The sequence below is a fragment of the Rhinoraja longicauda genome, chromosome 38, assembly GCF_053455715.1.
Source record: "Rhinoraja longicauda isolate Sanriku21f chromosome 38, sRhiLon1.1, whole genome shotgun sequence".
In the NCBI taxonomy this organism is placed as follows: domain Eukaryota; kingdom Metazoa; phylum Chordata; class Chondrichthyes; order Rajiformes; family Arhynchobatidae; genus Rhinoraja; species Rhinoraja longicauda.
In genome coordinates, this window is record NC_135990.1 from 15,085,025 (window position 1) to 15,096,837 (window position 11,813).

General features: G+C 48.0%; 1 protein-coding gene across 3 annotated transcripts in view; it reads left to right on the forward strand.

The window, feature by feature from the left end:
* The window catches only part of LOC144610808 (death-associated protein kinase 2-like), a 196,271-nt gene that overhangs the window by 102 nt on the left and 184,356 nt on the right, over nt 1–11,813 (forward strand). The gene's annotated exons all lie outside the window — the stretch shown is intronic.

Consider the following 11,813-nt stretch of genomic DNA (forward strand, 5'->3'; position numbering starts at 1 on the left):
ATTCCATCGTGAGGTTATTCTTTATGTTTTTGCGACTCCAGACTGTTTCTATTGTGGATGCGTTTGTATATATATATATATATATATATATATATACAATTTCTGATATTGTTTATTTGAGTTTTGGTCGCGTTTATACTTTCTGCTCCACTTTTAGTTACATGCAGTAATTCCAGGGCAGTCTAACTCTAAACTAACAGCCTGCAGTTGATATTTTCCGATTGCTATTTTGCATTTGTTTGTGTGCAGGTGGGGAAGAGTTGTCTTGGCGTTGTGTTCGTGCACTGTCATTGTGGGCCGAAGGGCATGTTCCTCTGCTATACTGTTCCATGACGCACATAATATTTTAAGCTTATAAAATTCAATGTTGTTGGCAGTTATCTGATGAATGTTTGCCCTGGTGTCAGAAGTTGAGATATGGATCAAATTTCTGTTTACCTTAAGTGTTCTTCACTGAATTGTATCTGAGGTTAGGCTCAAGAAATGGGACTGGTTCGAGCCAGCCCTGTCTTCAGGGGTTGGACAGGCTAGATGCAGGAAGATTGTTCCCGATGTTGGGGAAGTCCAGAACAAGGGGTCACAGTTTAAGGATAAGGGGGAGGTCTTTTAGGACCGAGATGAGAACGTTTTTTTTCACACAGAGAGTGGTGAATCGGTGGAATTCTCTGCCACAGAAGGTAGTTGAGGCCAGTTCATTGGCTATATTTAAGAGGGAGTTAGATGTGGCCCTTGTGGCTAAAGGGATCAGGGGGTATGGAGAGAAGGCAGGTACAGGATACTGAGTTGGATGATCAGCCATGATCATATTGAATGGCGGTGCAGGCTCGAAGGGCCGAATAGCCTACTCCTGCGCCTATTTTCTATGTTTCTATATAGAACTCATCCCACTCCCAAGAAAATTCCTGATCCAGGATATATATATATTTTTATTTAGCCTCTTTAGAATTTCAGAGGGAGAGTTTAACTGGTCAGAGAATCGGGAACACACACATGGATGATCGGGGGTATGGGGAGAAGGCAGGAACGGGGTACTGGTTGTGAATGATCAGCCATGATCACATTGAATGGCGGTGCTGGCTCGAAGGGCCGAATGGCCTCCTCCTGCACCTATTGTATATTGTCTATTGATCCTGAGTTCAAAAAACATGGAGTGTGTTGGTGAAAGGCTGGCTGGTCTTCTGTGTGACGGAGGATGTGAGGGAAGGAACTGCAGGTGCTGGTTTAAACCGAAGGTAGACACAAAGTGCTGGAGTAATTCAGCGGGACAGGCAGATCTCTGGAGAGAAGGAATGGGTGATGTTTCTGGTCGAGACTCTTCTTCAGAGTCTGAAGGGTCTCAAGCCGAAACGTCCTTCTCTCCAGAGATGCTGCCTGTCCCGCTGAGTTACTCCAGCATTTTGTCCAGCATCTTCGGTATAAACCAGCATCTGCAGTTCCTTCCTACACATTAAACACTGCAAGTGCGTAGAAAGGATCTGCAGATGCTGGTTTACACCGAAGATAGCTGGTGTATCAATGCTGGTGACACAAAATGCTGGTGTATCAATAGACAATAGGTGCAGGAGGAGGCCATTCGGCCCTTCGAATCTCAGCGGGACAGAAAGAAGGGTCTCGACCCGAAACGTCACCCATTCCTTCTATGCAGCGATACTGCCTACTGAGTTACTCCAGCATTTTGTGTGTATCTTACATATTGCACGCACAGTTTTCAAGCCACAACTCCACCCTTTACAAGCCCTGATTGTTTGTGCCACAGGGAGATTGGATACAAAAGTGTTCCAGGTACTTTGCCCTGTGGGCAGCCCATTAATTGAATGCCTAACCGCACAATGCTAGGCGCTGAAGGGGTGTGTGCCTGTGTGTAAACCTTCCCTCCTGACCAGCGTGTAGAACTGCACTACAAAATACAGAAGCAGAACCAAACCCTTTCTGCCACAAAATGACTCGAATCCCAAACAAGGTCTGGTGGAAAGCATGTTCTGTAAATATAAAGTAGTTAAGGACAAACCTAGCAAAGGTGATGCCAAAATACACAGCTGCCAACTCTGCCCCACCTGTCTTGTGTGTCCCGGCAGACAGGGTGAGCCTGGTATTGAGACGGGCATTCATGTGATGGGTGTGGGCTGTTTTGATTAGTCAATTTTAATGTTGGAATGGTTGTTCGTGAGACCAGGAATTGTAGGTTGTTGCTATTTTATTGTGAAGGCAAAGTCATTGTTTACTTGAAAAGTGTTGGACACTCTTTACCCTCTGTGTCTGTGGGAATGTTAGAGCACAGAACAGTACAGCAACAAGAATCTGTCCTTCGGCCCATGATGTCTGTGCTGAACATGATGCCAAGACCATCACTTCAATATGTGTAGGAAGGAACTGCAGATGTTGGTTTAAATCGAAGATAGACACAAAACTCTGGAGTAACTTGGGCAGCATCTCTGGAGAGAAGGAATGGGTGATGTCTCTGGAGAGAAGAAATGAGATGCTGCCTGTCCCGCTGAGTTACTCCAGCTTTTTATGTCTACCATCACTTATCTACCTGATTTATTCCACACTAGGGCATCAGAGATGTCCTCATTCTTCAGGAAACGGGGCTTCCCCTCTTCCATCATAGATGAGGCTCTCACTAGGGTCTCTTCTACATCCCGCAGCTCCGCTCTTGCTCCCCCTCCCCCCACTCTAAAAAAAAATTGTGAATAAATACCTTCGATTTGTACCAGCATCTGCAGTTATTTTCTTATACTTATCTACCTGATAATCCATATCCCTCCGTTCCCTGCATATCTATCCTTAAAAGCCAAATTGTATCTGCCTCAACCCCCCACCGCCCTGGCAGCTTGTTCCAGATGCTCACCACCCCTGCCCTGCTCAACTTTAAATGTCGCCTCTCTCACCTTAAAATTATGTCCTCTAGTATATGATTTTTCCTTCCAGAGAAAAGGTTTCTGACTGTTCACCCTCTCATCATTTTGTACACCTATCAGGTCAATGTGATTATTCTCAACAACCTGGATTTCTAATAAAATACATTGGGCTTGTATACACTGGAATTTAGAAGGATGAGAGGAGATCTTATCGAAACGTATAAGATTATTAAGGGATTTATTCACAAAATGCTGGAGTAACTCAGCAGGTCAGGCAGCATCTCGGGAGAGAAGGAATGGGTGACGTTTCGGGTCAAGACCCTTCTTCAGACCAGAAGGGGTTGGACACGTTAGAGGCAGGAAACATGTTCCCAATGTTGGGGGAGTCCAGAACAAGGGGCCACAGTTTAAGAATAAGGGGTAGGCCATTTAGAACTGAGATAAGGAAAAAAAATTCAGTCAGAGAGTTGTGAATCTGTGGAATTCTCTGCCTCAGAAGGCAGTGGAGGCCAATTCTCTGAATGCATTCAAGATAAGGATGCATTCTTAAGGATAGCGGAGTCGGGGGGGTATGGGGAGAAGGCAGGAACGGGGTACTGATTGAGAATGATCAGCCATGATCACATTGAATGGTGGTGCTGGCTCGAAGGGCCGAAAAGCCTCCTCCTGCACCTATTGTCTATTGTCTATTGTGCTTGGTTTTCCTAGTTGCACACTGGAAACCAGTAGAGAGGAATGTTTTCAGTGGACTCTAGATTTATTCCCATTGCCTAAGATAGACACAAAATGCTGGAGTAACTCAGCGGGACAGGCAGCATCTCTGGAGAGAAGGAATGGGTGACGTTTTGGGTCGAGATCCTTCGGGTCAGACTGAGAGTCGGGGGAATCCCATAGCGGAGTTGGGCTTGACTTTAAGGGGGGAACCTTCAGGTTCAGATCAAAAGCAAGATTATTGTCATTGAATGGAAACAATAATGTGTTGCTCCTAAACTCATCTGCCTTTCTGTTGAGATACACCTACATATCTGTGTCACTTTCACACCTGGTCAGGGTAATTGCCGTCTGACCTCCCACTCTCTCAGGAACTCTGATTCACACAGTCCCCAGCCTAGACTGGGTCTCACCACTCTGTTGCCTCAGGCAGTCCTGAATGATAGTTAGTGGACGTGGAGAGGATGTTTCCATTGGTGGGAGAGCCCAGGACCAGAGGTCACAGCCTCAGAATTAAAGGGCGCTCTTTTAGAAAGGAGGTGAGGGGAACATCTTTAGTCAGAGGGTAGTTAATCTGTGGAACTCATTGCCGCAGAGGCCTGTGGCAATGGATATTGTGTCAGTGGATATTTTTAAGGCAGAGATAGACAATAGACAATAGGTGCAGGAGTAGGCCATTCGGCCCTTCGAGCCAGCACCGCCATTCAATGTGATCATGGCTGATCATTCTCAATCAGTACCCCGTTCCTGCCTTCTCCCCATACCCCCTGACTCCGCTATCTTTAAGAGCTCTATCTAGCTCTCTCTTGAATGCATTCAGAGAATTGGTCTCCACTGCCCTCTGAGGCAGAGAATTCCACAGATTCACAACTCTCTGACTGAAAAAGTTTTTCCTCATCTCCGTTCTAAATGGCCTACCCCTTATTCTTAAACTGTGGCCCCTTGTTCTGGACTCCCCCAACATTGGGAACATGTTTCCTGCCTCTAACGTGTCCAACCCTTTAATAATCTTCTACGTTTCGATAAGATTTCCTCTCATCCTTCTAAATTCCAGTGTATACAAGCCTAGTCGCTCCAGTCTTTCAACATATGACAGTCCCGCCATTCCGGGAATTAACCTAGTAAACCTACAGGGCACGCCCTCAATAGCAAGACTATCGTTCCTCAAATTTGGAGACCAAAACTGCAACAGTACTCCAGGTGCGGTCTCACTAGGGCCCTGTACAACTGCAGAAGGACTTCTTTGCTCCTATACTCAACTCCTCTTGTTATGAAGGCCAACATTCCATTGGCTTTCTTCACTGCCTGCTGTACCTGCATGCTTCCTTTCAGTATCCTTTCAGACAAATTCGTGATTAGAACGGGTGTCAAGGGTTATGGGGAGAAGGCAGGAAAATGGGATTAGGAGGCAGAGATCAGCCATGATTGAATGGCGGAGTAGATTCAATGGGCCGAATAGCCTAATTCTACTCATGAATGTGAACCTATGATTGTAGGCTCAATAAACCACAGATGCTTGTTTACAAAAAAAAGACACAAAGTGCTGGAGTAACTCTGTGGGTCAGGCTGCACCTCTAGACAACATGGATAGATTATGTCTTGGGGAAGACTGAATGACAACATGGTGGCACAGCGGTAGAGTTGCTGCCTTGCAGCACCAGGGACCTGGGTTCGATCCTGACTATGGATGCTGTCTGTACGGAGTTTGTACGTTCTACTGCATGGGTTTTCTCCGAGACTTTTGATTTCCTCCCACACTCCAAAGACGTGCAGGTTTGTAGGTTAATTAGCTTGGTATAAATGTAAAAATTGTCTCTCGTGTGTGTAGGATAGTGTTAATGTGCGGGGATCGCTGGTCGGTGAGGACTTGTTGGGCCGAAGGGCCTGTTTCCGCGCTGTATCTCCAAAACCAAACTGAAAAGGTCCTAGAAACATTGAAACATAGAAAATAGGTGCAGGAGTAGGCCATTCAGCCCTTCGAGCCTGCACCGCCATTCAATATGATCATGGCTGATCATCCAACTCAGTATCCCGTACCTGCCTTCTCTCCATACCCCCTGATCCCTTTAGCCACAAGGGCCAAATCTAACTCCCTCTTAAATATAGCCAATGAACTGGCCTCAACTACCTTCTGTGGCAGAGAATTCCACAGATTCACCACTCTCTGTGTGAAAAAAAACTTTCTCATCTCGGTCCTAAAAGACTTCCCCCTTATCCTTAAACTGTGACCCCTTGTTCTGGACTTCCCCAACATCGGGAACAATCTTCCTGCATCTAGCCTGTCCAACCCCTTATGATCCCATGTTCTCTACAGATGCTGCCTGACCCACTGAGTTACTCCACTGCTCTGTGTATTTTTTGTGCATGCATGTCCCAATGTTTCTTATTTGAGCACCTCCCTCTGTCAGATCCTCCTGCAGCCCCCAGAACTGGTTGCTCCTCAGATTCGTGTTCCTCCACCCATCCCTCTTCCATCAGCTGTGTCTTCTGCTGCCTTGGCCTCAGGCACCGACCCCCCTCTCCTTCAGCATCTTTCAATAGTCCGTACTTCATCTACTCTCGTGGTTTGGCTCTCATTGTTTTGACTCTGAATTCTCTGTGTAAAATGCAAGTTATGTTATTGATGTGAAGCCGTTCCTATCGTAGAGTGATACAGTGTGGAAACAGGCCCTTCGGCCCAACTTGCCCAGACCGGCCAACATGTCCCAGCTACACCAGCGGCAGCCATTGGTGGAGCGGGAGCACGTGGCCGCTGGCTGGGTGAGGTCACGTGGGGCGCGGGGCGGTGACGTCAACCTTTGTCCCGTATTTGGGAGTGAGGAAGTTGGCAACCCTACTAATAAGGGGCAAGGGTGGTCCTGTACGAGACAAACTAATTGAGCCCAAAATACGGGACGTCCCGGCTAATACGGGACAGTTGGCAACCTTAGCTGGTATGCTCCCTCGATTGCAGTCAACTCTACAGTGCCCTGGAATGTGAAGCGAAGTTTGCAGCAGCTAATTTGAGACCAATGAACAGGTGTCGCTGGGCACCACTACAACTATACAGAGCATTCTGCCAACCCAGACCTCTGTCGCTCGGTGCAGATGCTGTGGATGGTTTGGTCTTGATTCTCAGACTGCATCTGAGGGCGACCCATCCTTTTATCTGATCAACGCCAGGAATTCTATTTGAAAACTCGACTTGCTTCTGACCACTTCTCAGTAACTTCTGTTGTAAAGGCACTTTGGGTGCTTTTAAAGCGCAGAAGGAGAGAGTTGTGAATCTGTGGAATTCTCTGCCTCAGAAGGCAGTGGAGGCCAATTCTCTGGATGCTTTCAAGAGAGAGCTAGATAGAGCTCTTAAGGATAGCGGAGTCAGGGGGTATGGGGAGAAGGCAGGAACGGGGTACTGATTGTGGATGATCAGCCATGATCACAGTGAATGGTGGTGCTGGCTCGAAGGGCCGAATGGCCTTCTCCTGCAACTATTGTCTAATGTCTAAGACCACTTGACTCATCCAGTGAGCACCAGGAACTGCAGATGCTGGGTTCCACAAATGGACACAAAGTGCCAACGAGCCTGCTTCCACGCTGTACAACTTTAACAACCCAAACACCAATAAACAGCATCATCTTTAAGACGTGTACGCAAGGAACTGCAGATGCTGGTTTACAAAAATCACACACACACACGTTGCTGGAGTAACTTAACGGGTCAGGCAGCATCTCTGGAGAACATGGACTGATGACGTTTTGTGTCTGAAGATGGGTCCTGATCCGAAATGTCCCCTGTCCGTGTTCTCCAGAGATGCTGCCTGACCCGCTGAGTTACTGCAGCACTCTGTGTCATCCACCGTGTGCAGGTTCCCAGCAAGAGCTTGTGGCCACTACCTCTCACGGTCTCAAAGGTATTTATTCACAAAATGCTGGAGTAACTCAGCAGGTCAGGCAGCATCTCGGGAGAGAAGGAATGGGTGACGTTTCGGGTCGAGCCCCTTCTTCAGACTTCAGGATTTGTGCATTCACCCTATCTATTCCCCTCGTGATCTTGTACACCTCTATAAGATCACCCTCAACCTTCTGCGCTCCAAGTTCTAGCCTGTTCGCCTGACAGCCTGTCAAATCAAACTACACACGAGTGTAACCAAGCCCAGGACATGGACAACAGGTAGTATAAAGAGAAAAATACCAGAGAGCAGAATATAGTTACAGCGTTAAAATTGGAGAGTGCAATTTTTTTTTAAAGTGCTTGTTCTGCAATGAGGTAGGTTGGGAGATCGAAATTCAGTTTAGTTTATTGTCACGTGTACTGAGGTACAGTGAAAAGCTTTTCATTGCGTGTTATCCAGTCAGCGGAAAGACAATGCATGATTACAATCAAACAACATTTACTGTGTACAGATACACGATAAGGGAACAACGTTTACAAAAGACAATAGACAATAGGTGCAGGAGGAGGCCATTCGGCCCTTCGAGCCAGCACCGCCATTCAATGTAATCATGGCTGATCATTCTCAATCAGTACCCTGTTCCTGCCTTCTCCCCATACCCCCTGACTCCGCTATCCTGAAGAGCTCTATCTAGCTCCCTCTTGAATGCATTCAGAGAATTGGCCTCCACTGCCTTCTGAGGCAGGGAATTCCACAGATTCACAACTCTCTGACTGAAAGTTTAGTGCAAGGTAAATCAAGGATAGTCCGAGGGTCTCCAATGAGTAAGATAGTAGGTCAGCACTCTTAGCTCATGAGAGGACCTTTTAAGAGACTGATAAAAGTGGGAAAGAAGCTGTTCCTGAATCTGGTGGCAGGTTCTTTAAAGCTTTCATATCTTCTGCCCGACAGGAGAGGGGAGAAGACGGAACCAAAACATCCCAGCTGGGCATCTGCACAGTTAAGATCATAAGATCATAAGTGATAGGAGTAGAATTAGGCCATTCGGCCCATCAAGTCTACTCCGCCATTCAATCATGGCTGATCGATCTCTCCCTCCTAACCCCATTCTCCTGCCTTCTCCCATAACCCCTGACACCCGTACTAATCAAGAATCTATCTATCTCTGCCTTAAATATATCCACTGACTTGGCCTCCACAGCCGTCTGTGGCAAAGAATTTCACAGATTCACCGCCCTCTGGCTAAAGAAATTCCTCCTCATCTCCTTCCTAAAAGAACGTCCTCTGATTCTGAGGCTGTGCCCTCTGGTCCTAGACTCTCCCACTAGTGGAAACATCCTCTCCACATCCACTCTATCCAAGCCTTGCACTGTTCTGTATGTTTCAATGAAGTCCCCCCCTCATTCGTCTAAACTCCAGCGAGTACAGGGCCTGTGCCAACAAATGCCTCCTACATGTACTAAGGAGGATAGACCCAATGGCAGCAAGGAGCCTATGGGGGGGGGGAGGGGTGGGGTGGGGTGGTAAGGTTAACTCCATTCCTCCCCCCCACCAGTCTTGAGCTGTGGGTGGTCAGCGAGGGGCGTGAAGGCATTTCAATGGTTAGGAAGTGTAGGGAAAAAAACTGCAGATGCTGGTTTAAATCGAAGGTAGACACAAAATGCTGGAGTAACTCAGCGGGTCAGGCAGCATCTCTGGAGAATATGGATAGGTGACGTTAGGAACACGAGATTAATCCCCGGGATGGCGGGACAGTCATATGAGGAAAGATTGGCAAGACTGGGCTTGTGTTCACTGGAATTTAGAAGGATGAGAGGGGATCTTATAGAAACATATAAAAATTATAAAAGCACTGGACAAGCTAGATGCAGGAAAAATGTTCCCAATGTTGGGGGAGTCCAGAACCAGGGGCCACAGTCTAATAATAAAGGGGAGGCCATTTAAAACTGAGGTGAGAAAAAACTTTTTCGCCCAGAGAGTTGTGAATTTGTGGAATTCTCTGCCACAGAAGGCAGTGGAGGCCAATTCACTGGATGAATTTAAACGAGAGTTAGATAGAGCTCTAGGGGTTAGTGGATTCAAGGGATATGGGGAGAAGGCAGGCACGGGTTACTGATTGCGGATGATCAGCCATGATCACAATGAATGGCGGTGCTGGCTCGAAGGGCCAAATGGCCTCCTCCTGCACCTATTTTCTATGTTTCTATGTTTGAGCAGAATTAGGCCATTCAGCCCATCATCTACTCTGCCATTGATGGGCCGAGCAGGGGTTGGGTGGGTGGGTGGTGGTAATCATAGTAAATGGGCACTGGTGTTTGACGAGCGATGTATAAATGCTCACCATCCCCTGGAGCTCTGGATTCCTCCCACACTCCAATGAGTGCGGGTTTGTAGGTTAAATGCCTAGGAAGGAACTGCAGATGCTGGGAAAACCGCAGATAGACACAAAGAGCTGGAGTAACTCAACGGGTCAGACAGCATCTGGTGAGAAGGAATGGGTGGTGTTCCGGGTCGAGACCCTTCTTCAGACTGAGAGTCAGAGGAAAGGGAAACGAGAGATGCATTTGTAGGTTAATTGGCTTTGGTAAAATTGTAAATTGTTCCTCGTGTGCAGGATAATGCAAGGGATAGAAACATAGAAACATAGAAAATGCCCTTCGAGCCTGCACCGCCATTCAATATGATCATGGCTGATCATCCAGCTCAGTAGCCTGTACCTGCCTTCTCTCCATACCCCCTGATCCCTTTAGCCACAAGGGCCACATCTAACTCCCTCTTAAATATAGCCAATGAACTGGCCTCAACTACCTTCTGTGGCAGATAATTCCACAGACTCACCACTCTCTGTGTGAAGAAATGTTTTCTCATCTCGGTCCTAAAAGACTGCCCCCTTATCCTTAAGCTGTGACCCCTGGTTCTGGACTCCCCCAACATCGGGAACAATCTTCCCGCATCTAGCCTCTCCAACTCCTTAAGAATTTTATATGTTTCTATAAGATCCTCCCTCAGTCTTCTAAATTCCAGCGAGTACAAGCCCAGTCTATCCAGTCTTTCTTCATATGAAAGTCCCGCCATCCCAGGGATCAATCTGGTGAACCTTCTCTGTACTCCCTCTAAGGCAAGAACGTCTTTCCTCAGATTAGGAGACCAAAACTGCACACAATACTCCAGGGATGATCTTATAGAGCTGTATAAGACCATGAGGGTGAATACACAGACTCCTTTAGCCAGGGTAGGTGAATCAATAACCAGGGGTACAGATGGGCATATTTCATCGCCAACTACAGCTGCCTGTTGCCGTTAAACCCCCTTGAAGCAGCTTTGCAGTCCCGTGTTGTGCAAACATTTATCCGCTCAGACCACATGCCGCTCGGACCAGGGGACAATTTTACCAATTAGCCTCGAAACCTGTACTCTGTGGAGTGTGGGAGGAAACCAGAGCACTGGAGGACGATGACCTTTTATAGATCGCAAGTCAAACATCAATGGACATTCACCATGGCTCCTACTCACCCCTCCCCCCTGCCCTGTGTTCGTGTTCTCTCTCTCTCTCTCTCTCTCTCTCTCTCTCTCTCTCTCTCTGTCTCTCTCTCTGTCTCTCTCTCTGTCTCTCTCTCTGTCTCTCTCTCTGTCTCTCTCTCTGTCCCTCTCTCTGTCCCTCTCTCTGTCCCTCTCTCTGTCCCTCTCTGTCCCTCTCTCTGTCCCTCTCTCTGTCCCTCTCTCTGTCCCTCTCTCTGTCCCTCTCTCTGTCCCTCTCTCTGTCCCTCTCTCTGTCCCTCTCTCTGTCCCTCTCTCTGTCCCCTCTCTGTCCCTCTCTCTGTCCCTCTCTCTGTCCCTCTCTCTGTCCCTCTCTCTGTCCTCTCTCTGTCCCTCTCTCTGTCCCTCTCTCTGTCCCTCTCTCTGTCCCTCTCTCGGTCCCTCTCTCGGTCCCTCTCTCGGTCCCTCTCTCTGTCCCTCTCTCTGTCCCTCTCTCTGTCCCTCTCTCTGTCCCTCTCTCTGTCCCTCTCTCTGTCCCTCTCTCTGTCCCTCTCTCTGTCCCTCTCTCTGTCCCTCTCTCTGTCCCTCTCTCTGTCCCTCTCTCTGTCCCTCTCTCTGTCCCTCTCTCTGTCCCTCTCTCTGTCCCTCTCTCTGTCCCTCTCTCTGTCCCTCTCTCTGTCCCTCTCTCTGTCCCTCTCTCTGTCCCTCTCTCTGTCCCTCTCTCTGTCCCTCTCTCTGTCCCTCTCTCTGTCCCTCTCTCTGTCCCTCTCTCTGTCCCTCTCTCTGTCCCTCTCTCTGTCCCTCTCTCTGTCCCTCTCTCTGTCCCTCTCTCTGTCCCTCTCTCTGTCCCTCTCTCTGTCCCTCTCTCTGTCCCTCTCTCTGTCCCTCTCTCTGT